Source organism: Oncorhynchus nerka, linkage group LG5 (genome assembly GCF_034236695.1).
Source record: "Oncorhynchus nerka isolate Pitt River linkage group LG5, Oner_Uvic_2.0, whole genome shotgun sequence".
Lineage (NCBI taxonomy): Eukaryota > Metazoa > Chordata > Actinopteri > Salmoniformes > Salmonidae > Oncorhynchus > Oncorhynchus nerka.
This window is the reverse complement of record NC_088400.1, coordinates 52,333,095-52,351,837: the sequence shown is the minus strand read 5'-3', so window position 1 is coordinate 52,351,837 and position 18,743 is coordinate 52,333,095. Positions and strand designations below refer to the sequence as shown.

At 42.4% G+C, this 18,743-nt stretch overlaps 1 pseudogene; it reads right to left on the bottom strand.

Moving 5' to 3' along the window:
• Window positions 1-1,094: 1,094 nt before the first annotated feature.
• LOC115129608 (cysteine and tyrosine-rich protein 1-like) lies at window positions 1,095-17,304 on the bottom strand (annotated as a pseudogene).
• Between the last annotated feature and the right edge of the window lie 1,439 nt (window positions 17,305-18,743).

Sequence of the window (18,743 nt, the reverse complement as noted above, 5' to 3'; positions counted from 1 at the left end):
ATGATTTGGAAACTTTAATTTAACTTTAATCCTGCACGTGTTCATAGTGACAACATATAAACACTGAAAGATTGTTGAGAAACATCACCATTACAGGATTCATTTCATCATTAACCCATCATTCCCCAGTCCTCCGAGAGCAGGTCAAGACCTGTCTTCACTGTGCACATACAGATAGCCTTGATCAGAGTAGGGTGAAGTTGCCCCTAGATGCTGATCTGGACAATAGCGCCGGAGGGGGGTGGCTGCCATTTTACGGGCTCCAAACTAAATGTTAGTTTTTTTCGCGTTGTTTCTAACTTATTTTGTGGATAATGTTGCTGCTACCATCTCTTATGACTGAAAATACTTCTGGACATCAGAACAGTGATTACTCACCTCGAACTGGACAAAAATGGAGTGATAGGCTTCCTTCTTCAAGATCCCTTTTACCATGTACAAATCTCCCACCACCAAAGCACCCCCAGACCATCAAATTTCCTCCACCATGCTTGACAGATGGCGTCAAGCACTCCTGCAGCATCTTTTCATTTTTTTATGCGTCTCATGAATGTTCTTCTTTGTGGCCTGAACACCTCAAACTTAGATTAGTCTGTCCATAACACTTTTTCCCCCATCTGCCTCTGTCTAGTGTCTGTTCTTTTGCCCATATTAATCTTTTCTTTTTATTGGCCAGTCTGAGAGATGTCTTTTTCTTTGCAACTCAGAAGGCCAGCATCCCGGCGTCGCCTCTTCATTGCTGACGTTGAGATTGGTGTTTTGCAGGTACTATTTAATGAAGTTGCCAGTTGAGGACTTGTGAAGCATCTCTTTCTCAAACTAGACACTAATGTACTTGTCCTCTTGTTCAGTTGTGCACCGGGGCCTCTCACTGCTCTTTATATTCTGGTTTGAGACAGTTTACGCTGTTCTGTTAAGGGTGTAGTAAGCAGGGTTGTATGAGATCTTCAGTTTCTTGGCAATTTCTCACATGGAATGGCGTTTCATTTCTCAGAACAAGAATAGTGTGACGAGTTTCAGAAGAAAGTTCTTTGTTTCTGGCCATTTTGAGCCTGTAATTGAACCCACAAATGCTGATGCTCCAGATACTCACCTAGTCTAAAGAAGGCCAGTTTTATTGCTTCTTTAATCAGAACAATAGTTTTCAGCTGTTCAAACATAATTGCAAAAGGGTTTTCTAATGATCAATTAGCCTTTTAAAATTATAAACCTGGATTAGCTAACACAACATCCCATTGGAACACAAGAGTAATGGTTGCTGATAATGGCCTATGTAGATATTCCATTAAAAAAATCAGCCGTTTCCAGTTACAATAGTCATTTACAACATTACCAATGTCTACACTGTATTTCTGATCAATTTGATGTTATTGTAAATGGACAAAAAAATGTAATTTTCTTTCATAAACAAGAACATTTCTAAGTGACCAAAACTTTTGAACCGTAGTGTACATATCCCAACCAGAAGTCAAGGATCAGCATTGAGCTAAACGCTAGAGCTGCCGCTTTCAAATAGTGGGACACCAATCCGACACTTAAGAAATCGCACTATGCCCTCAGACGAATCATCAAACAGGCAAAGCGTCAATACAGGATTAAGACTGAATCCTACTACACTGGCTCTGACACTCGTCGGATGTGGCAGGGCTTGAAAACTATTATGGACTACAAAGGGAAACCTAGCCATGAGCTGCCCAGTAACACAAACCTACCAGACAAGCTAAATCCATTTTTATGCTCGCTTCGAGCCAAGCAACAGTGAAGCATGCATGAGAGCACCAGCTGTTCCGGAAGACTGTGTGATAATGCTCTCAGTAGCCGATGTGAGCAAGACATTTAAACAGGTCAACATTCACAAAGCTGAATGTTGGGCCAGACGGATTACTAGGACATGTACTCAAAGCATGCTCGGACCAACTGTCAAGTGTCTTCACTGACGTTTTCAACCTCTCCCTGACCGAGTCTGTAATACCTACATGTTTCAAGCAGACCGTAGTCCCTGTGCGCAAGGAAGTGAAGGTAACCGGCCTAAATTATTACCACCTGTAGTGCTCATATCGGTAGCCATGAAGTGCTTTGAAGGCTGGTCATGGCTCACATCAACAGCATCCTCCCATACATCCTAGAACCACTCCAATTTGCCTACCACCCCAACAGATCCAGCAAAACACAACACCATCATTAAGTTTGCTGATGACACAACAGTGGTAGGCCAGATTACCAACAATTATGAGACTGCCTATAGGAGGTCAGAGGAGGAGGTCAGTACCGGTTCCCCCCATATATAGCCTTGTTATTGTTATTTTATTGTGTTACCTTTTATTATTTTTTACTTTAGTTTATTTGGTAAATATTGTTTTCTTTCTTGAACTGCATTGTTGGTTAAGGGCTTGTAAATAAGCATTTCATGGTAAGGTATAATACCTGTTGTATTCGGCGCATGTGACAAATAATGTTTGATTTAGATTTTAGATCAGTTTTGTACTATCTCCACTAATAGTTAAGGTTAGGATTGGGGGAGGGGAAGCTGATACGACTGTATATCTGCACCTAGGGGAAACTTCACCCCGGACACGTATGTTTACCATCCTATTTCTATAGTATAATTCATAGTTTTACACAGTTTTCCTAGCCTGGTCCCAGATTTGTTTGTGCTGTCTCGCCATGTCCTCAGGTAATTTCCACATGAAGCAATTGGCAATACAGCACAAACATATCTAGGACGAGGCTATAGTTCTCTCCTTTGCCTTGTAGAAATAAGATAGGGAAGAGCACTGACCTGAAGGAAAGCCAGCTAACAGGCATCTCTACCAGAGAAATGGTACAACAGAGATCCACATCTTCAAATAAAGTTATGTACTTTGTTCCCTCACTCAATTCAATATCATGAGTCAAATACAACTAAAGTGGTATTCACCCCTGAAAAGCTGATCAGTTAGATTGATGTAGGGGTGGTGGTCAAATAGTCAAAAGTGGATCAGTCCACACAGTAATTTTAAGTGATTGAGGTTCACCCCCCCCCCCCAGTCAGTTCAATTGACCCAATCACACCCACAGAAGAGGTCCAGTCCGCTTACAGTCTCATCTTCCTCTGCTAGAACACTGCATAAACTTAATCCAAGATGTGCTCCTTCAGAAGGGCAAGTAGCCTGGGCAGGATTCTCCATTTTGTCTTCAAGTCATTTGCGATTACAGCTCGGATACGGAGGGGGAGGTGAGTAGCTGTCTATCCTGGGTGGGGTGGGGGTGTAGGGAGGGGGCGCATGGCCGAAGGGTACATCTCATAGTCATAGGTGTAGGGAGGTGGGGGTCCTGGAGAAAGAGAGAGAGGCAGACAGACACAGAGAGAGAAAAGTGTTTATCATCAGTAGTTGCTGGATAAAGAAAGATCATGCACACATACAACATACAAGTACAACAGACCCTGCCATGTCATTGTATCTGTTTTGATGGGCTTTAGAAACCAGTGGAGACTGCTGAGGAGAGGATAGCTCATAGTAAAGACTGGAATGGAGTCAGAGGAGGCTGGGAGCAGCTATAGGAGTACAGGCTCATTGTAATGGCTGGAATGGAGGTTTTGGAACCGTATGAAACACAAAGACAACACCAGACTCCACTGGAGTCAATGGAATGATTTCAACCAATGGAAACAACGTTTCGATACCATTCCATTGTCTCCATTCCAGCCATTATTATGAGCTGTTCTCCCCTCAGCAGCCTGCATTGGTAGAAACATTCTAGACTTCAGTATGTGTTGGTCATTGGTGGAGGAGCAATGTCCTCTAGTGATGGAATCATTGCACTGCAGGGAAACGGGTAAATTGGTTTTCGGTTCAGCCGGTTAGTGGAGGCGCAGTGGTTAAGGCACGTATTCATAAAGAGTCTCATAGTAGGAGTGCTGAGCTAGGATCAGTTTGCCCGTTTAGACCATAATGAATAAGATTAGGACATACACACCAAGCAGTGTCTAAGGAAGGCCTGAAAAATTACCAAAGACTCCAGCCACCCGTTCTCTCTTCTTCCATCCGGCAGGCGGTACCAGAGTATCAGGTCTCGTACCAACAGGCTCTGAGAGAGCTTATACCACCAAGTAATGAGACTTCTACACAGATAGACAATAGCTGCCCACCCCCACCAAGGACTATATGCGCTGAATGTAGAGTACCAGTCAAAAGTTTGGACACACCTACTCATTAAAGGGTTTTTCTTTATTTTTACATTGTAGAATAATAGTATAGACGTCAAATCTACAAAATAACATATGGAATCATGTAGTAACCAAAAAAGTGTTAAACATATCAAAATATATTTTAGATTCTTTAAAGTAGCCACCCTTTGCCTTGATGACAGCTTTGCACACTCTTGGCATTCTCTCAACAAGCCTTACCTGGAATGCTTTTCCAACAGTCTTGAAGGAGTTCCCACATATTCTGAGCACTTATTGGCTGCTTCTCGTTCACTCTGCAGTCTAACTCATCCCAAACCATTTCAATTGGATTGAGGGTCGGGTGATTGTGGAGGCTAGGTCATCTGATGCAGCACTCCATCACTCTCCTTGGTAAAATAGCCCTTACACAGCCTGGAGGTGTGTTGGGTCATTGTCCCATTTAAAAATATATGATAGTCCCACTAAGCGCAAACCAGATGGGATGGCGTATCGCTGCAGAATGCTGTGGAATCCATAATGGTTAACTGTGTCTTGAATTCTAAATAAATCGCAGACAGTGTCACCAGCAAAGCACCCCCACACCATCACAGCTCCTCCTCCATGCTTCACATTGGGGAACCATACAAATGGAGATAATCCGTTCACTTACTCTGCGTCTCACAAAGACACAGTGGTTGGAACCAAAAATCTCAAATTTGGACTCATCAGAACAAAGAATAGATTTCAACCGGTCTAATGTCCATTGCTCACGTTTCTTGGCCCAAGCAAGTCTCTTCTTATTATTGGTATCCTTTAGTAGTGGTTTCTTTGCAGCAATTCGACCATGAAGGCCTGATTCACGCAGTCTCCTCTGAACAGTTGATGTTGAGATGTGTCTGTTACTTGAACTCTGTGAAGCATTTATTTGGGTTGCAATTTCTCAAGCTGGTAACTCTAATGAACTTATCCTCTGCAGCAGAGGTAACTCTGGATCTTCCTTTCCTGTGGTGGACATAATGAGATCCAGTTTCATCAGAGAGCTTGATGGTTTTTGCGACTCCACTTGAAGAAACTTTTTAAAGTTCTTGAAATGTTCCTATTTGACTGACCTTCATGTCTTAAAATAGTGATGGACTGTCGTTTCTCTTTGCTTATTTGAGCTGTTCTTGCCATAATATGGACTTGGTCTTTTGCCAAATAGGGCTATGTTCTATATACCAACCCTACCTTGACCCAACACAACTGATTGGCTCAAACGCATTAAGAAGGAAATAAATTCCACAAATTAACTTTTAAGAAGGCACACCTATTAATTGAAATGCATTCCAGGTGACTACCTCATGAAGCTGAGAATGCCAAGAGTGTGCAAAGCTGTCATCAAGGCAAAAGGGTGGCTACTTTGAAGAATCTCAAATATAAAATATATTTTGATTTGTTTAACACTGTTTTGGTTACTACATGATTCCATATGTGCTATTTCATAGTTTTGATTTCTTCCCTATTATTCTACAATGTAGAAAATAGTAAAAAATAAAGAAAAACCCTTGAATGAGTAGGTGTGTCCAAACTTTTGACTGGTACTGTATGCACACTCACAGGTCTCTACCCACACGCACACACTAACAACCACATACATACACTCGCAATCACGCACACTTATGCTGTTGCTATATTGGTTACTATTATTATTATTATTTATCCTGCTACCAGTCACTTTCTTGTAAACCCTGCCTACATGTACATATCTACCTCAACTACTCCATTATCCCTGCACATTGTACATTTGGTACTGGCACTGACCCTGTATATTGCTTACAGTCTTATGTTTTGTTATTCCTTTATTTCTCAGGTTTTTTGTTATAGTATTTTGATACTGAATACTGCACTGGGCTTGCAAGGTATTAACCCTTCCTACTCACAGCCCCTGTCATCCTGTATACGGGTTGAAAATGGCATTGATAAGCGCCTGCAGTGGCTGTACAGTAACATGCTATACATGACGTCAGAGCTCAGGTTCTCCCCTTCACAGCGCGTATGGATTTTGACTGACAGCAGTTATAAACTTGAGCACTGACAAGAAGATCCTCCCATTCCTCCCTCTAATTGTGCTACTTTTGCACATTTGTTGTTGTCTGTGTGAGGGAAATGCTGTAAATAGAGAGGAGTGGATGTGTCCTGAAAGATGAGACATTGAGGATTATAATCAATACAGCTTTGATGTCATACAAGGAAACCACAGACCCGTGAGTACAAATGTGCACTTCATTTTTCCATATTTGGAAACTCATGTAATTTTCAGTATCAACGTTTGTGACCACTATGTTTGATTCACAGTTACAAGGATGACATGCATTAAACCCTGGGTTGTCCTGAACAGATTGGGCCTATGTTATATTATATAAATAAATATCCACAGAACATGCACCTTTTTTAACATACAATCTACCTGCAGTGAAGCTGCTCAGCATTTACATTACTTTCAGTCATCTAGCACATTCCCACCCAGAGCGACCCACAGGAGCAACCAGGGTCAAGCGCCCCGCCCAATAGCACAAGAATAGATCCCTACCCAGTAAAATCGGGGACCCGAACCAGCAACCTCTCGGCCACCGGCCCAAGCTTTCAAATGCCAGGCCTCCAACCATCCAAGATCCCCCCCACAGATTCCCTCGAGAGCTTCCCCTCACGATCCAAGAACCCTCCCATAAGTTCCCCTCAAAAAACCTCCCCCCACTCCCCATCTCTATCCCCCCTAAGCCACCATCCCCCTCCAACCCAACCAAAACCACCACCGACCCAATACGCCAACAACCAACAAAAAGAACAAAAGAGAAAAAACAAAGGACAACAACAGAAAACAAAAATCATGACAGCAAGGCCAACTGTATGCATTTGTGTGCATGTGTGGCACTATTTACATTCGTGTATGTGTGTGTGTCCGTGTCTGTGCACGTGTGTTCGTTTGAATGCAAGTGTGTGTATGCATGAGTACATGCATACAAGCGCTTGCATGGCATCAGTCTTAGGCAAACAGGTATTTGATGTAACAATGTTCCTTTTTAGTTCCAGTTAAACAAGCACTGGAATGCGCTAATGACTCCATTCCATGTGCATCAAAATTACAATCTGCTTGGCTGAAGTGCCTTTTGAAAGCCTGACACGGTAAGATTGTATTTTATAATTTAGCTAATGACGGGGCACACACTGGTTGAATCAATGTTGTTTCCACGCCATTTCAATGAAAGAAAAGTACATGTAAATTGCATATAAAATCAACATCGACTCAGTGGGTTTTGTCCAACATATCTCTGGACCTACTCACTGCCACAGTCATACTCTGGACCTAGTTTTGTCCCGTGGAATAAATGTTGTGGATCTTAATGTTTTTCCTCATAATCCTGGAGTTAATCCTAATCCATAATCCTAATCGGACCAACATTTTATTATGTTTGCAATCGCAAAAAAAATTATCAAATCAAATGTATTTATATAGCCCTTCTTACATCAGCTGACATATCAAAGTGCTGTACAGAAACCCAGCCTAAAACACCAAACAGCAAGCAAAGCAGGCGTAGAAGCACGGTGGCTAGGAAAAACTCCCTAGAAAGGAGTTCTGCTCAGACCCCAACCAAGGATCATCAAACGTCGTGCTATAAATTCTTGGACAACCCAAAGATTCCTAGATGCCCTTCCAGACTCCCTCCACCTACCCAAGGACGTCAGAGTACAAAAGTCAGTTAAACACCTAACTGGGGAACTCAATTTAACCTTGCGTAATACCCTAGATGCAGTCGCACCCCTAAAAACATTTGTCATAAGAAACATCTCCCTGGTATACAGAAAATACCCGAGCTCTGAAGCAAACTTCCAGAAAATTGGAACAGAAATGGAGCTACACGGAGCTATGGAGCTACACGAAACAGGAAGTCTTCCGACTAGCTTGGAAAGACAGTACCGTGCAGTATCAAAAAGCCCTCACTGCTGCTCAATCATCCTATTTTTCAAACTTAATTGAGGAAAATAAGAACAATCCCAAATGTATTTTTGATACTGTCGCAAAGCTAACTAAAAAGCAGCATTCCCCAAGAGAGGATGGCTTTCACTTCAGCAGTGATAAATTCATGAACTTCTTTGACAAAAAGATCATGATCATTAGAAAGCAAATTACGGACTCCTCCTTAAATCTGTGTATTCCTCCAACGCTCAGTTGTCCTGAGTCTGCACAGCACTGCCAGGACCTAGGATCAAGGGAGACACTCAAGTTTTTTAATACTATATCTCTTGACACATTGATGAAAATAATCACGGCCTCTAAACCTTCAAGCTGCATACTGGACCCTATTCCAACTAAACTACTGAAAGAGCTGCTTCCTGTGCTTCGCCCTCCTATGTTGAACATAATAAATGGCTTTCTATCCACCGGATGTGTACCAAACTCACTAAAAGTGGCAGTAATAAAGCATCTCTTGAAAAAGCCAAACCTTGACCCAGAAAATATAAAAAACTATCGGCCTATATCGAATCTCCCATTCCTCTCAAACATTTTAGAAAAAGCTGTTGCGCAGCAACTCAATGCCTTCCTGAAGACAAACAATGTATTTACGAAACGCTTCAGTCTGGCTTAGACCCCATCATAGCACTGAGACTGCACTTGTGAATGTGGTAAATTACCTTTTAATGGTGTCAGACTGAGGCTCTGCATCTGTCCTCGTGCTCCTAAACCTTAGTGCTGCTTTTGATACCATCGATCACCACATTCTTTTGGAGAGATTGGAAACCCAAATTCATCTACATGGACAAGTTCTGGCCTGGTTTACATCTTATCTGTTGGAAAGATATCAGTTTGTCTCTGTAGATAGTTTATCCTCTGACAAATAAACTGTAAATGTCGGTGTTCCTCAAGGCTCCGTTTTAGGACCACTATTGTTTTTACTATATATTTTACCTCTTGGTGATGTCATTCGGAAACATAATGTTAACTGCTATGCGGACGACACACAGCTGTACATTTTGATGAAACATGGTGACGCCCCAAAATCGCCCTTCCTGAAAGCTTGTGTTTCAGATATAATAAGGAAGTGGATGGCGGCAAATGTTCTACTTTTAAACTCGGACAAACCAGAGATGCTAGTTCTAGGTCCCAAGAAACAAACACATCTTCTGTTGAATCTGACAATGAATCTTGATCGTTGTACAGTCATCTCAAATAAAACTGTGAATGACCTCTGCGTTACTTTGGGCCCCTGATCTCTCTTTTGAAGAAAATATCAAGACTGTTTGAAAGACAGCTTTTTTTCCATCTATGTAATGTGGAATGACCACTAGAGGGCAGGCTGGGCTCACGGATAGTAGCCCAACAAGGAATGGGAGGCAAGGTAGCCAGAGGCAATTAAGCACAGCTGACGGTACTAATGACATATTCTCCTTCCCCTATAAGAGGGAGTATGGAACCAGCAGAGAGAAGGGGGATAAAACTATCTCTGGAAGATGGCCACCGAGACAGAGGAGCTATCCATGAAGAACCATTAAGACGGTGGCAATCCCGTGACTTTTATTGTAGTTTAAAGATAATCGTGTTGTGTTCCTGTTTGATCTGGAGAAGAAGATGTATGTTTTGTCCTTGGGAGATATTCATTGATTATGTTGGAGTGTTTGTGTTGCCCAAATGCCCTCAATAGAGAACTGTGTTCAATCAAGAAAACCTACTCCGGGACTACACCTTCCCGCTTTAGAGTGATGCCCAATTACTTGGTCCGCTCACAGTAACATTGCAAAAATCTGAAACTTTCTGTTCAAAAGTGATGCAGAAAAATGAATCCATGCTTTTGTTACTTCTAGGTTAGACTACTGCAATGCTCTACTTTCCGGCTACCCGGATACCCGAAACTTCAGTTAGTGCTAAACATGGCTGCTAGAATCTTGACTAAAACCAAAAAATGTGATCATATTACCCCCGTGCTAGCCTCTCTACACTGGCTTCCTGTTAAGGCAAGGGCCGATTTCAAGGTTTTAATGCTTGCCCCTACCCATCTTTCCAATTTGGTCTTGCCATACATACATACATACACGTACGCTATGGTCACAAGACGTAGGCCTCCTTACTATTCCTAGAATTTCTAAGCAAACAGCTGGAGGCAGGGCTTTCTCCTATAGAGCTCCATTTTTATGCAAATGATCTGCCTATCCATGTGAGAGACGCAAACTCAGTCTCGACCTTTAAGTCTATATTTTAGACTCATCTCTTCAGTAGGTCATATGATTGAGTGTAGTCTGGCCCAGGAGTGTGAAGGTGAACGGAAAGGCACTGGAGCAATGAACTGCCCTTGCTGTCTCTGCCTGGCCGGTTCCCCTCTCTCCACTGGGATTCTCTGCCTCAAACCCTATTACAGGGGATGAGTCACTGGCTAGGAGGGGTGCGTCACTTGAGTGGGTTGAGTCACTGTGATCTTCCTGTGCGGGTTGCCCCCCCCACCTGGGTTCGTGCCGTGGGGGAGATCTTCGTGGGCTATACTCAGCCTTGTCTCAGGATAGTAAGTTGGTGGTTGAAGATATCCCTCTAGTGGTGTGGGCTGTGCTTTGGCAAAGTGGGTGGGGTTATATCCTGCCTGTTTCGCCCTGGGGGTATCGTCGGACAGGGCCACAGGGCCACAGTGTCACCCGACCCCTCCTGTCTCAGTCTCCAGTATTTATGCCGCAATAGTTTGTGTCGGGGGCTAGGGACAGTCTGTTATATCTGGAGTATTTCTCCTGTCTTATCCGGTGTCCTGTGTGAATTTAAGTAAGCTCTCTCTAATTCTCTCTCTCTCTTTCATTCTTTCTTTCTCTCTGAGGACCTGAGCCCTTGGACCATGCCTCAGGACTACCTGGCCTGATGACTCCTTGCTGTCCCCAGTCCACCTGGTCATGCTGCTGCTCCGGTTTCAACTGTTCTGCCTGCATATATGGAACCCTGACCTGATCACTGGACGTGCTACCTTGTCCCAGACCTGCTGTTTTCAACTCTCTAGAGACAGCAAGAGCGGTAGAGATACTCTGAATGATCAGCTATGAAAAGCCAACTGACATTTACTCCTGTGGTGCTGACCTGTTGCACCCTCTACAACCACTGTGATTATTATTATTTGACCCTGCTGGTCATCTATTAACATTTTAACATCTTGGCCATGTTCTGTTATAATCTCCACCCGGCACAGCCAGAAGAGGCCACCCCTCATAGCCTGGTTCCTCTCTAGGTTTCTCTCTAGGTTTCTTTCTAGGTTCCGGCCTTTTTAGGGAGTTTTTCCTATCCACCGTTCTTCTACACCTACATTGCTTGCTGTTTGGGGTTTTAGGCTGGGTTTCTGTACAGCACTTTGACATCAGCTGATGTAAGAAGGGCTCTATAAATAAATTTGATTGATCAGTCTCGTGTAAGGTGAACTGTTTTGTCCTCACCTTTGGTCTGATAATTTCCCCCTAATCTCCAAAGTGTTCTCTTTCAATTGCTATCATGCTAAAGCATATGCTTTTTATAGTTATTCTTAAATATATATTTATTTGGCCCTATCCATATTGGCCAATTTACACAAGTATAAGGGGTTAAAGGACCAGTGCAGTCAAATGTGATTTTCTTGTTTTATATACTGTATATTTCCACACTATGAGGTTGGAATAATACCGTGAAATTGTGAAAATGATGATAATGCCCTTTTAGAGTGACATTTCTGGGATCTTTTAAGAAGAAACATGGGACCAACACTTTACATGTTATGTTTATCTTTTTGTTCCGTGTAGTTAATAGACCAATAAGAAAGAGAGTTCCAAACCTCTCTGACAATAACAGATCGTTTTCAATTTTCCCCTCCCCACTCAGACCACTCCCAGACAGTCGTAGCAAAATTCTTGCTTGAGATATTGCTCTTTGCTAAGAAGCTAATTTTGTTTATTCTTTTGCCATTTGAATGGAAAAACAATCACATTAAGGTACTTAATTGTTACCTGGAAATTATTTGATATTGAGATAAAAATGGCTGGATTGGGATTTAAGCATTTCACTGTACTTGTGCATGTGACTAATAAAACTTGAAACCATATGGACTCTGAGAGCTGGCCTAGGATCAGTTTAGCCTTTTGATCATAATGAATAAGATTATATGGACAGGAGGGACCTGATCCTAGATCAGTCTTACCTGGGTAGCCCTGGGACACAGTGTTGATGTAAGAGGTGTTGAACACATCCACCCGGGCCCCGCGCCCATTCTTCACACACATGCACACACACAGGAAGAAGGCCGCCAGCGCTCCCATCAGAAACACCACACCAAACACGATGCCCGAGATCGCCGTGCCCCTAGAAAACGTACACACAAACACACGTTTGTCACTTTGACTAAATACTCCCCTTTTCATTTTAGTTTGTGGCAGCTGGTAAGTCATCTCATCCAATTAATCTTCTCACAAATCAATTCTGCACGGAATTTCAATTCACCTCCCTACCTCCTTAAAGAGTTAAAGAGTATCTTAAATAAACCCCACGGCCACCCCTCCCCCAAAAAGGCTATTTTGTTGAAAACGACTCTGTTGAGGGAAAACGTACTTGCTAAGATTGTGATATGTTGTTGTCTCACCTAGCTATCTTAAGATGAATGCATTAATTTAAGCCGCTCTGGATAAGAGTGTCTTCTAAATTACTCAAATGTAAATGTATGATTTGAAAAGTGAATTGACCCAAAGTTTGGGTCATATTCACTAGACACCAAATGAAAAAAAAACCTGACTGAAACAGGGAGGGTCTACCTGGACACGTGCAATATGAAACATTTCAGTTTTTATTGCTAAATGTTTTGCTACAGTGTGCTACAATGAATACAATCCTGCTCTATAGAGAAGCAGTGCATTTTGGGATAGGCTGGGAGCAGCTGCCTGTAACATACACCGGACCAAACATGTCTGTGGGCAACCATGGAGATCTGCTTAACCATCGGATTATATGACTCAGACCTGTGTGTATGTGTGTGAGTATGTGTCTGTGTTAGCGTGAGTGTGTGTGTACATATACGTGTGCTTTTGTGTATGTATGTGGTCAAACTCCATTTAAAAGGCTGTGGAGAAGCTGTAGAAAGAGATGAGATATCTCTCCTGAAACAAGGAACCATTATTCCTCCCCATTACCTTATGACAACCATGGCCTTGAAAGAGCTACATTATATGGATAGAAAAAAACGAGTCCACATTCAATGGGGCTATTCAATAGCACTTTTTTTTGTGAAACCCCCACTTATTTAGCATCAACTTTATGAGTCAAACTGTGAATTTGGGAATTTTAACTGTGACATGAATTAACGTTGCATGCATACACAACACTTTAATATCATGATTATCTTCATTGGTGGACTGTAGCAGGTAGCATGTGTTATACTCTGGTGAGAAAGAGGACAGAGAAAGTGAGAGGCCAGCTCTCTTGAGCCAAATGACGGTCAAACCTCTCAGAGGGGTCATACGCTGCATTTGGAAAGGGCAGGTGGTGAAGTGGTAGAGAAGTGATTTTGTGTGTGTGTAGTTGGGGAGTGTGTGTTTATAGATGGAGGGTGACTGAGCATGTGTGTATGTATAGAAGGTGACATTGTGTGTGTGTGTACTTACGAGAGGACATCTCCCATATAGGCGTAGTAGGAGCAGCAGAAAGGGGGAGAGCCTTCACAGCAGTACTCCACACAGCCATCACAGTGGGCCTCACTGTGACCTGCAGGAGAGATGCAATACATTATATGGAGACGCCATACACACACACCTACCTCTACTACGGACATATGCACACACTCACTCTCTGCATCTAACATGCTGAGAGAAAGGTAGAGTGTGGTCTTTGGAATCAAGATTTCCAAAACCCTTTAAATGGACAAAATCACAATGCTGTGTTCATATTACAAAAGGTTAAAAACATAATGGAGAGCAGCTAAGGCAGATACACTTAAAACTTTGTCTTTCGCTTAATTGAACCTTTTCTAAACATGGAAATGTCACTAAAATCAAGGCTTTTTAAAGAGTAACTTAGCTAGAGCAAAACAACCATATTGCACATAAACTCACAAAACAAGAATTTGACTTTAACTTCCTGACTGATGTCTTGAGATGTTGCTTCAATATATCCACATAATTTTCCTACCTCATAATGCCATCTATTTTGTGAATTGCACCAGTCCCTCCTGCAGCAGAGCACCCCCCACAACATGATGCTGCCATCCCCGAGCATCACGGTTGGGATGGTGTTCTTCGGCTTGCAAGCCTCTTACCTTTTTCCTCCAAACATAATGATGGTCATCATGGCCAAACAGTTATATTTTTGTTTCATCAGACCAGAGGACATTTCTCCAAAAAGTACGATCTTTGTCCCCATGTGCAGTTGCAAACCGCAGTCTGGCTTTTTTATGGCGGTTTTGGAGCAGTAGCTTCTTCCTTGCTGAGTGGCCTTTCAGGTTATGTAGATATAGGAGTCATTTAACTGTGGATATAGATACTTTTGTACCGGTTTCCTCCAGCATCTTCACAAGGTCCTTTGCTGTTGTTCTGGGATTGATTTGCACAAAAGTACGTTCATCTCTTGGAGACAGAACATGTCTCCTTCCTGAGCGGTATGACGGCTGCGTGGTCCAATGGTGTTTATACTTGCGGACTATTGTTTGTACAGATGAATGTGGTACCTTCAGGCGTTTGGAAATTGCTCCCAAGGATGAACCAGACTTGTGGAGGTCTATAATTGTTTTCCCGAGGGCTTGGCTGATATCTTTTGATTTTCCCATAATGTTAAGCAAAGAGGCACTGAGTTTGAAGGTAGGCCTTGAAATACATCCACAGGTACACCTCCAATTGACTCAAATTATGTCAATTAGCCTATCAGAAGCTTCTAAAGCCATTACATAATTTTCTGGAATTTTCCAAGCTGTTTAAAGGCACAGTCAACTTAGTGTATGTAATCTTCTGACCCACCTGAATTGTGATAAAGTGAATTATAAGTGAAATAATCTGTCTGTAAACAATTGTTGTAAAAATTAATTGTGTCATGCACAAAGTAGATGTCCTAACCGATTTTCCAAAACTATAGTTTGTTAACAATACATTTGTGGAGTGGTCGAAAAAGGAGTTTTAATGACTCCAACCTAAGTCTATGTAAACTTCCGAATTCAACTGTAAGTGGAAATATATAGTCCTTATAGAGGGTTTATGAAGGCTTCATTAAGCCTTAAAGGGTATTCATCCTGTAGAGTGGGACCTAACCTTAAACCGATAAGCACACAACACCACACATCAAAAAGGGTTATAACAATAAGATGAGTTGTGTGACAACAGGGCTATGTGAATGGAGATCATACAAGAAATTTCAGAAAATATTTTATTTTATTTTTTCAACTACACTATTCACTAACTTCACCTGTGTTCTTTCTCTCTGCACTAGTCTAAACCTGCAGATACCTCTCTCTCACCAAAGCTTTCCCCGTTGTATACCCTGGTTTTCAGTGATTTAGTCAGCCTTCATTGGGTGGAGAGTGTGTGTGTGTAAATCTTCTGTGTGTGTGGGTCTCAAAATGAGAAAGCACTTGAAATAAAGGACATTTGGAAACACTACTTGTGGTTTTGTATTTGATTATTTTTCATATAGTATTTGAACACACACGGTCTGTCTAAAGGATGTGTGTCCTATATCTCACTGTTTGCCCTCCTCAACAACCACATCATTTAACCCAGACACAGCCCTGCTTTTTCTCAACCTTCAAGCATACTGCCACAAATTACTGGTGTGTGTGTGTGTGTTCAATGATTTTCATCTTCATTCCAGCTTTGTTCAAAAGCTGGTGTATTTTCAACAGATCCCTCACAAAAGGATGGCATATTTTGTTTTCCAACCCTGAACGGGTGTGTGTGGGCCTACAATAGTAATCTTGAAACAGAGTAGACATCATTTGGGTACATCCCTCTTCCCTATATACAGTAGTGCACTACTTGTGACCACAGCCATTTGAGCCGCAAACATATTCCTCCCTGTGAAGTGTGGAGTGTAACCACTTTGATGTGCATGTCATCGATGGTAACGATGGTAGTCTATATGGGTGGTCCCTTGAGGTCTAGCCCCTTACCTCAGGGTCCTGTCGCTTTTTACGCTGGACAGTAAAGTTAGTTCTGCGACTAGTGCTGAGCAAGGCCCCCCCCCCCCCCCCTCGCCACACACAAACACACAAGCTCGCACACACTTTTTCTTCTTCTATGTATATCACTTCAGAGTTTTGATATAAGGTTTTATGTATATTGTTTGGTTACATTTATGAGATTCAAACTCAATTGAGCCTTTTTTTTTATTGTAGGGGTGGCGATACATACGGTAAACTACAGCACTTTTTATTTATCGAGGGACTCTTTTACCATTGAGTACATTAACGGTAGTATGTCTAAGTTAATGATCGGCTACATTGAGGCAATGTTTTATTTAGATAGCTACCATTCGTTTACGTTGTGAAACCATCCATGCATTGGGTTGATGAGTTCACATTCACAATTAGCCTAATAAAAAAGTAAACCATTGTTAAATGAACACTTCTGCTGATAATAACACATTTTCGCACGTTGAAGACGATAAAGCATCCTAGAGAACCAGGGACAAATGAACGAACTCTTACCGGCAAAAACACAAAGTAGGAGAGAGTCCCGTAGGAACTTCCACCCCGCTGCCTCCGTTCTTTCCATATCGACTGATAACATAGACCTACTTGTTCTAAATGTTGCTCACAGTTATTCCCAAACGATAAAGTCCGTGTTTTTCATTAATATGCGCCCACGAAGAAGACTATGGGATATAGTCGCTCACCGAAACATCGCTGATATGCGCAATCAATTGAGTTCTCTAAAAAGTTCAATCGAAGAGAGCCATGAACGCAAATTCATGGATCTTTGCTCCAGTCATTAAAATGCTTAAATCAGAATGAAAAGTCTCATTCGTTTTTTCTTTCATGTGTTCGTATCTCTAAAAGTGTTTCCTTCAAGTGTTTCCTCGTTGTTTTCTTCTGTTCCCTTTTCCCTTGGAGTGAGTCCTAGCGCTTCCCCTCCCCCGCAGCAGCTATTTTCTCAAATTACTGTTGACTGGGTGGGAAAGGGGATGGAAGTACCTCGATAACATTTGCATCTCTCCGACATAAAGGACGCCACCGCCCCCACTATCACGACCACTTTGAAAATGAAAAAATATATTGGTCTATGTCGTGTACACACACATCTCAGGATCATTTTGAGAGGAAACTAACTTTTTTTTAACACTGTTTACCAACGTCCCTAGTCAGAAACCAAAACATATCCACCCGCCCCTCTCAATATGTCATACAAAACATCCATGAACCTCTATTTTAAATGTCCAAGGAGCACGAAGTTTGTTTGATATAACTTAGAACTAAACGATTTCATCTCATAAAATGTAGGCTAAATGGGTTGCTCAAGCTTGTAGGATTGAATGACCTCCCTCTCAAACACCATCTTTAATCAACCTAGGCCTATTTACTTTGTGTGACAGTCAAACATGGTTATGCCTTAATATAGGGCCACTCATTCTGCATAAAATACTAATTGTTTTAGGTGAGAACAGTCTAGTATCTCTTTATTATCAAAGGGGGAGACACCCTGGACCCAAACTGCTATAGACCTATATCCATCCTGCCCTGCCTATCTAAGGTCTTCGAAAGCCAAGTCAACAAACAGGTCACTGACCATCTCGAATCCCACCGTACCTTCTCCGCTGTGCAATCTGGTTTCCGAGCCGGTCACGGGTGCACCTCAGCCACACTCAAGGTACTAAACGATATCATAACCGCCATCGATAAAAGACAGTACTGTGCAGCCGTCTTCATCGACCTCGCCAAGGCTTTCGACTCTGTCAATCACCATATTCTTATCGGCAGACTCAATAGCCTCGGTTTTTCGGATGACTGCCTTGCCTGGTTCACCAATTACTTTGCAGACAGAGTTCAGTGTGTCAAATCGGAGGGCATGCTGTCCGGTCCTCTGGCAGTCTCTATGGGGGTGCCACAGGGTTCAATTCTCGGGCCGACTCTTTTCTCTGTATATATCAATGATGTTGCTCTTGCTGCGGGCGATTCCCTGATCCACCTCTACGCAGACGACACCATTCTATATACTTTCGGCCCGTCATTGGACACTGTGCTATCTAACCTCCAAACGAGCTTCAATGCCATACAGCACTCCTTCCGTGGCCTCCAACTGCTCTTAAACGCGAGTAAAACCAAATCCATGCTTTTCAACCCATCGCTGCCTGCACCCGCATGCCCGACTAGCATCACCACCCTGGATGGTTCCGACCTTGAATATGTGGACATCTATAAGTACCTAGGTGTCTGGCTAGACTGCAAACTCTCCTTCCAGACTCACATCAAACATCTCCAATCGAAAATCAAATCAAGAGTCGGCTTTCTATTCCGCAACAAAGCCTCCTTCACTCACGCCGCCAAGCTTACCCTAGTAAAACTGACTATCCTACCGATCCTCGACTTCGGCGATGTCATCTACAAAATGGCTTCCAACACTCTACTCAGCAAACTGGATGCAGTCTATCACAGTGCCA